This window comes from Gossypium raimondii, unplaced genomic scaffold, assembly GCF_025698545.1.
Source record: "Gossypium raimondii isolate GPD5lz unplaced genomic scaffold, ASM2569854v1 Contig00301, whole genome shotgun sequence".
Taxonomy (NCBI): Eukaryota; Viridiplantae; Streptophyta; class Magnoliopsida; order Malvales; family Malvaceae; genus Gossypium; species Gossypium raimondii.
The window spans coordinates 34549-42150 of NW_026291401.1; the positions used below are offsets into that span (position 1 = coordinate 34549).

A 7602-nucleotide genomic window follows, 5' to 3' on the forward strand; every position below is an offset into this window, starting at 1 on the left:
ATCCAATAGCTGCTTCAGCGGCTGCAATAGCTATAACAAAAATTGAGAAAATATTTCCTTTTAATTGCCGACTATCAAAAAAATCAGAAAATGTTACAAAATTTATATTAACCGCATTCAGTATAAGTTCAAGACACATAAGAGCCCTAACCATATTTCGACTCGTGATCAATCCATAAATACCGATAGAAAATAAATAGGCACTCAAAACAAGTATATGTTCGAGCATCATTGACCAACTCCTTATCAATTTCGATTCATTATTAATATGAACAATAATTCAACAGATTTGATTGACTAGAGTATAACAAAAAAAAAGAATCTATTGGAAATATATCGAATAAACGAATTTCTATTTTATACACGAGCAATATTCAAATAGAATTCAAAGAAAATGGATGCGATAAGACAGAAAAAACAGAAAAGGTTTCATTTTGATTGCTTGCTATTCCTAGTTAGAAAGATTTATTACTGACGAGCCACAGCAATTGCACCTATCAAAGCAACTAAAAGAATTATTGAAATGAATTCAAATGGAAGAAAAAAATCGGTTGCTAAATGAATTCCAATTTGTTGACTATTACTTATCAAATCTTGTTCTATAATTTGATTTGATCTTGTAGTCCAAATAATCCCGTACCATGATGTATCTAATATAGTAGTAATTAGCGAAACAAGAATACTTGTACAAACCAACGAAGTAAGGCCATTCCCAATGGTCCACAGATTAAAATCTTTATAATATTCTGAACCATTCATGAACATCACAGCAAATAGGATTAAAACATTTATGGCTCCCACATAAATAAGGAGCTGGGCAGCAGCTACAAAATGAGAATTTGAGAGAATATAAAATAAGGATATACAAACAAGAACCAATCCCAATGAAAAGGCAGAATAAATTGGATTGGTAAGTAATACCACCCCAGGCCTCCTAATATAAGACCCGATCCCAGAAAAACTAAAAGAAAATCGTGTATTGGTCCAGGCAAATCCATTCTGTGTAAAATAAGAGATAAATAAATCGAAATGCTTTTCATGATCTTATTGACCCGACCAGGAATTTTTTTTTATGATACGTTCCTAATTGAATAAAATCCTAATCTATTAGGCGTGAATTGCTCTAAGCACAATTATTGGACAGTTTCGTTTTTGATTCTTTTTTGTTTGTTCAAAAGAAAAGGGTATTTTGTTTTTTGAAACTATATATTTCGAAATAATTACGAATATATTAATATAGTTTTATTTTCAATAAAAAGGAATCCGAAATTCTTATCAACCAGTTAATTTGTAATTGAATTTTATTTATTGACCAAAGGCCTCATTCTTTTTTTAATTCAAACCAACCAGTCTTTTAACTTAAACCAAAACGGAACCTTAAAAGAATGAATGGGAAATTTCTCTTTACTTTAATAGAACAGGAGGTTTACTTACTGAGTTTTTCTTTGAATTGAATTCAAAATTGTTCGAATTGTATAATCGTCAATTACTGACATTGGTAAACGGCCCAAAGCAATTTGATTATAATTCAATTCGTGACGGTCGTAAGTAGAAAGTTCATATTCTTCAGTCATTGATAAGCAATTTGTTGGACAATACTCAACGCAGTTACCACAAAATATACAAATTCCGAAATCAATACTGTAATTAAGCAATCGTTTTTTTCGAATATCCGTTTCAAATTTCCAATCAACAACGGGTAGATCTATAGGGCATACACGAACACATACTTCACAAGCAATGCATTTATCAAATTCAAAATGGATTCGTCCGCGGAAACGCTCTGATGTGATTAATTTTTCATAAGGATATTGAATAGTTACGGGTAAACGATTTGCGTGGGATAAGGTAATCATGAAACCTTGACCAATGTACCTTGCTGCTCGGACTGTTTGGTGGCCATAATTCATGAACCCGGTTACCATAGGGAACATATCGTGAATATCTATGAATAATTTTATGTTTGTTTCTTTCTCTTGTTTGAACCAAGTCATGAATCTCATATTCTTTTTTTCTTTACAGTGAAAGAAGTTGGAAAGAAGTTGTTAATAATAGATTACCCAGAGAAATGGGTAAAAGAAATTTCCACCCGAGATTTAATAATTGGTCCATTCTTAACCTAGGTAAAGTCCATCGTGTTGCGATAGAAATAAACAAAAACAAATAAGTTTTAGCTAATGTAATAAAGATACCAATTGTCGTTCCAATGATTCCATTTATTTTATTTATTTCAAATAGCTCAGGGACGAATACATACGGAATGGAAATATTCCAACCCCCCAAGTAAAGAACTGTTACAAATAACGAAGAAAGTAATAGATTTAGATAGGAAGCAACGTAAAATAAACCAAATTTGATACCTGAATATTCGGTTTGATACCCTGCTACTAATTCTTCCTCCGCTTCTGGTAAATCAAAAGGTAATCTCTCACATTCTGCTAGAGAAGAAATTAGAAAAACGATAAACCCTATTGGCTGACGCCACAAATTCCATCCCCAAAAACCATATTTTGATTGCGCCTCAACTATATCAACTGTACTTGAACTGTTAGATAATTATAGTCGATGATACCATCACTGTTTACATCGCTAGTCCAAAACCGTACATGAGATTTTCACCTCATACGGCTCCTCGTGGGTCACAAATAAATTTTAGGACCGAATCAGTATTATTTATCTTCGTATGGTTGTAGAATAGATAGAGAAAAAATAGATTGGAAGGTCCAAAATTATACCAATGGAATTCTGTCTGCTATATTCTGAAGAATAAAAAATAAATGCTTCTGAATTGATCTCGCCCGTTCATAATTTCAAGTTGAGTAATAACTTAAGCCTTCAATAAAATACTTCTTGTAGAATATCAATAGATATTTCAACCCATTGTTTTCTATTACGAAAAAAATGAAACATTCCATTAGCTCATAAATCATGACACGGATTAGATCTCTCTATATCTATGAAAGAAAGAAAAAAAAAAGATTTCTTTTTTATTCTTTATTGTTTCTTTTTCGTTCCTATTCTGCTTTCGGATCTGATAAAATCACGAATGGGGCTTAAACTAAAAAATAGTAAAGGATTATTTCGTTCCTGATAGTCATTACTTTAATCGGCAGATAGGAGGATACTCTGGACCGGAATCATGGGGAGTACTGCCTAGTCATTTCTACGAATTTAAAGCCCCAATTAGTATTCTTTTTATGTTATCCAGAAGTCTCTTTTTATATAATTTACATAATCTCCATTACCAATCCTTTATGTATTTTGGTGTTCCTAACCATCCACTCGTTTTTTGTTCAATCCCCCGTTTGTTTAGCAATACATGTATGGGAATCCATACAAAGGATAGCGAAAACTCTATACGGTTGATCTTTTGAGCCCGCTTCAAGCTAGATTGACTAATCAACCCGTCTTGGGGTAAAGACTTCTTCCGCTTACGTTTTCTTCCACTTACCTCTTGTACATAGGAAATGAGATTCCATTTTTTTGTTTAATTTACTGCGAATTTATAAGCTGCTTTCTTTCACTCATATATAACTATCTAATTTAGTTTATCAACTCAACTTATTTTCTAGAACGAAAGGAATAGGTAAAATAAAAGTTTCTATTTCAACGAATCGCACGTAGAGATATTGATAAAACACATAGAGTTAATGGTATTTCATAACTAATCGATTGAGCAGCAGCTCGCAGACCACCTAAAAAGGAATATTTATTATTTGATCCGTATCCTGACATAAGAAGTCCAACAGGAGCAATACTTGAAATGGCAATCCATAAAAAATACCGATATTGAGATCGGCTAAAATAAGGCGAGAGCTAAAAGGAATTACTGAAAACTTAGTAAAATTGATATGACTGCTATAGCCGGTCCAATACTAAATAAACGAGTATTGCCTCTAGATGGAAGAATATTTTCTTTGAAAAGCAGTTTTGTTCCATCTGCTAGCGCTTGAAGAATGCCCAAAGGACCGGCGTATTCAGGCCCAATACGTTGTTGTATTGCTGCAGATATTTCTCTTTCTAACCATACAATTACTAGTACACCTATTGTGATTCCCAAAACAAGAGTCAAAATAGGGACCAACATCCATATGATCCCATAGACCTCTTTTAAAGATTCCAATGTGTAAAAGGAATTGATATCTTCTACTTCTGTCGTATAAATTATCATTTCAACGATCCACTTCTCCCATAATGATATCTATGCTACCTAGTATCGTCATAATATCAGCCAATTTCATTCTTTTAACTAACTGAGGAAGAATTTGCAAATTGATAAAACCCGGCGGGCGAATTTTCCATCTCCAAGGAAAACCGCTTTGATCCCCTATCAGAAAAATTCCTAATTCTCCCTTTGGGGCTTCCATTCTCGCATAAAGTTCTTGTCTCGGTAATTCAAATGTGGGAGAAGGTTTTTTACTAATGAATCGATATTCAAAATCATTCCATTCTGGATCCCTTTCTCGATCAAAGCATCGGATTTCTAAATTCTCATAGGGACCACCGGAATTCCTTCCAGGGCCTGTTGAATTATTTTATAGATTCCGTCATTTCACTGATTCGGACTAAATAACGAGCTAATGAATCTCCTTCTTTTTGCCACTGGATTTCCCAATCAAATTCGTCGTAACACTCATAATGATCAACTTTCCGAAGATCCCATTTGATTCCAGATGCTCGTAGCATTGGGCCGGATAAACCCCAATTTATTGCTTCTTCTCCACCAATAACGCCTATCCCTTCAACTCGTTCTAAAAAAATAGGATTTCGCGTAATAAGTTTTGATATTCAACAATTCCTGTTAAAAAATAATCACAGAAATCCAAACATTTATCTATCCAGCCGTAAGGTAGATCGGCCGCCACTCCTCCGATACGAAAATAATTATGCATCATTCTCATACCGGTGGCAGCTTCGAATAGATCATATACTAATTCTCTTTCTCTGAAAATATAGAAAAAGGGGGTCTGTGCACCAATATCTGCCATAAAAGGTCCAAGCCATAATAGATGAGAAGCTATACGACTCAACTCCAACATAATTACTCTGATATAGCTGGCCCTTTTAGGGACTTGAATATTCCCCAACTGTTCTGGTCCATTTACGGTTATTGCTTCCGTGAACATAGTGGCTAAATAATCCCAACGCGTTACATACGGCAAATATTGTATAATTGTTCGGTTTTCCGCAATTTTTTCCATTCCTCTGTGTAAATAACCTAATATTGGTTCACAGTCAACAACATCTTCACCATCTAGAGTAACGATGAGACGAAGAACACCATGCATTGATGGGTGGTGAGGCCCCATATTGACTATCATAAGGTCTTTTCTGTAGCTGATAGATTCATAAGTTTTCCTCGATTCATTCTTACATGAATTGTTGAAAACGAAAACAAGTACATCAAAATGAAAATCTAATAAATCGACTAATTCAAAATTTGCAAATTAACGATTTTTTGATTCCCGAATATCCAACTCACCAATTAATTCTTTATAACGTATTTTATTTGTCTTTGATAAATAAGATAGCAGTCGTTGACGTTTTCCTAGAATTTTACGTAGACCTCTCTGAGATAAATAGTCTTTTTTGTGCAATTCCAAATGTGAAGTAAGTCTTCGTATCTTATTGGTGAAACTAACTATTTGAAATTCAACAGACCCCCTGTTTTCTTCTTTTTTCTTGAAAATAACTGAGATGAATGAATTTTTACCATAAAACCAAAAATTTCCCCTTTTTTGAATGTGAATTTTACTGATCAGTAATAATAATACCAGTCATTTTGATATACACGATGATTTTAAGTTCGTTATGAACTTTATCATTTTTCAAATAAAATTAATCAATCCGGGTTTCGATTTGATTCGTATAGGGATACAAAAGAGTGAGAGATTTCTACAAAGAGAAAATTTGAGAGTTCAAATAAGAGGATTTTGTTGATTCATTTGTCGATCTAATTGATATGTATGTCATTAAATTAGTATCGTGTATCAGAATAAAATGTAAGACAATCCTTGTGACCATCTATTTGTTTTCATATACCCGGCACGATACATACATAATATAGGGAAAATGGACCATTAAAATGGACCATTAACGAATTTTCAGACGCGGATACATACGGATCCTTATCATACTGAAACGACTGCCGTTATTAGTATTAAACCAATATCGATTCATACAAGCTAAATCTTCTAATCGATAATTGGGCCAAAGAAAGAACTTTAATTTAATTAGTTTCTTTTATCACTACCAAGATGTTTATTTTAGTCAAAACTTGACCACAGTTTTTACATTATTTAAAAATACTGCATTTCTATGCATACCATTTTATCCCTTGAATTGAAAGAAATTGAATTCGCAATTCTCGCCGGTGGTTAGGGATAAAATATTTTCAGGAACAAACAAATCATAATGATTTTTGTCTTTATTTTCAGTCATTTTTGATGTCTTGCAATAAATTCATAAAATGATTTTTATCAATATAGTTTTTTCTTGGTATCTTTGATTAATTTGGTGTTTATTTTATGAACCAACAAAATACTTATAGTTTGATATAGAATAAATTGTCCATCATTTTTTACCGACAGACGAACTGGATCGATAATCAATATTCCTTTTTTCATTAGTTCTCTAAGAGTTAAATCCTTCTGAATCATCAAAATATCCAGATTCATTTCTCCCCGTTGAATAGAGGATATAACAATTTCGTTTGGATTTATCAGTCTAAGCAGGAGGCAATATACTTTGATATTATTGATTATTCTTTGATTTAAAGAATCATCCCATCTCAATTGAAAACGCAAATACCTTTTTAGGAAGAAATCAAGCTCTGCTTCCGTGTTGCTCTTGTATTGCTTTTTCTTTCTACGTTTTTTTTTGTCTGATTTATCATAATCTTCTTCAACATCTTTTCTTGGTTTGAGAGAACGGATTTAAAATTTCCTTGTTTTTGTGCATCTGATACAAGATCCCCTTCACCTATGGGTTCTTTTTCTTCTTGATTTCGATTCTCTAATCCAATAATTTGTTTTTCGTTTGGTGCTATAAGGGAGTCCCTTTTTTTATTTTCAATAATATTTTTATTAATGTTCCTATTTCCATTAAAATTGAAAAGAAGTAATTTTATTGGTATGATCCATGGTTTAACCTTATATGCATTATATAGCAGCACAAATTCTGGGAAGAACCAAAGTTCTAGATTCGGTATAGGATGACTTAGTATTTCTTCATTCAGTCCCATCCAATCAAAATGGCTTCCTTTTTTATTGGATGGGTTGCTTCTTGATCTTGATAAATTGTGAAATAAAAAAGGTCCATTTTATCAATTAGTTGATAATTCTTAACCACAGTCTTAATATTTTTGTTACTCTTTGTACTGGTATCGACCCAGGACTCAATATCGACCTTATTTCTAAGACAAAAATGAAGAATTCTCCAATTAAAAAACTTTCTGTGCGAAAAATTCCCCATAGCATCTAGGATATCGCCTTCTCCTAGATAATTATGGATAGGATATCCCTCAATGTATCAAAAAAATTTTGTTTATCCATGTTGTAATGATAAGAACTCTCTTCCCTCTTATTTACTTGGAATGGTGAT

At 32.8% G+C, this 7602-nt stretch overlaps 1 pseudogene; it reads right to left on the reverse strand.

Moving 5' to 3' along the window:
- Positions 1-2814: 2814 nt before the first annotated feature.
- On the reverse strand, positions 2815-5678 carry LOC128038583 (NAD(P)H-quinone oxidoreductase subunit H, chloroplastic-like; annotated as a pseudogene).
- Between the last annotated feature and the right edge of the window lie 1924 nt (positions 5679-7602).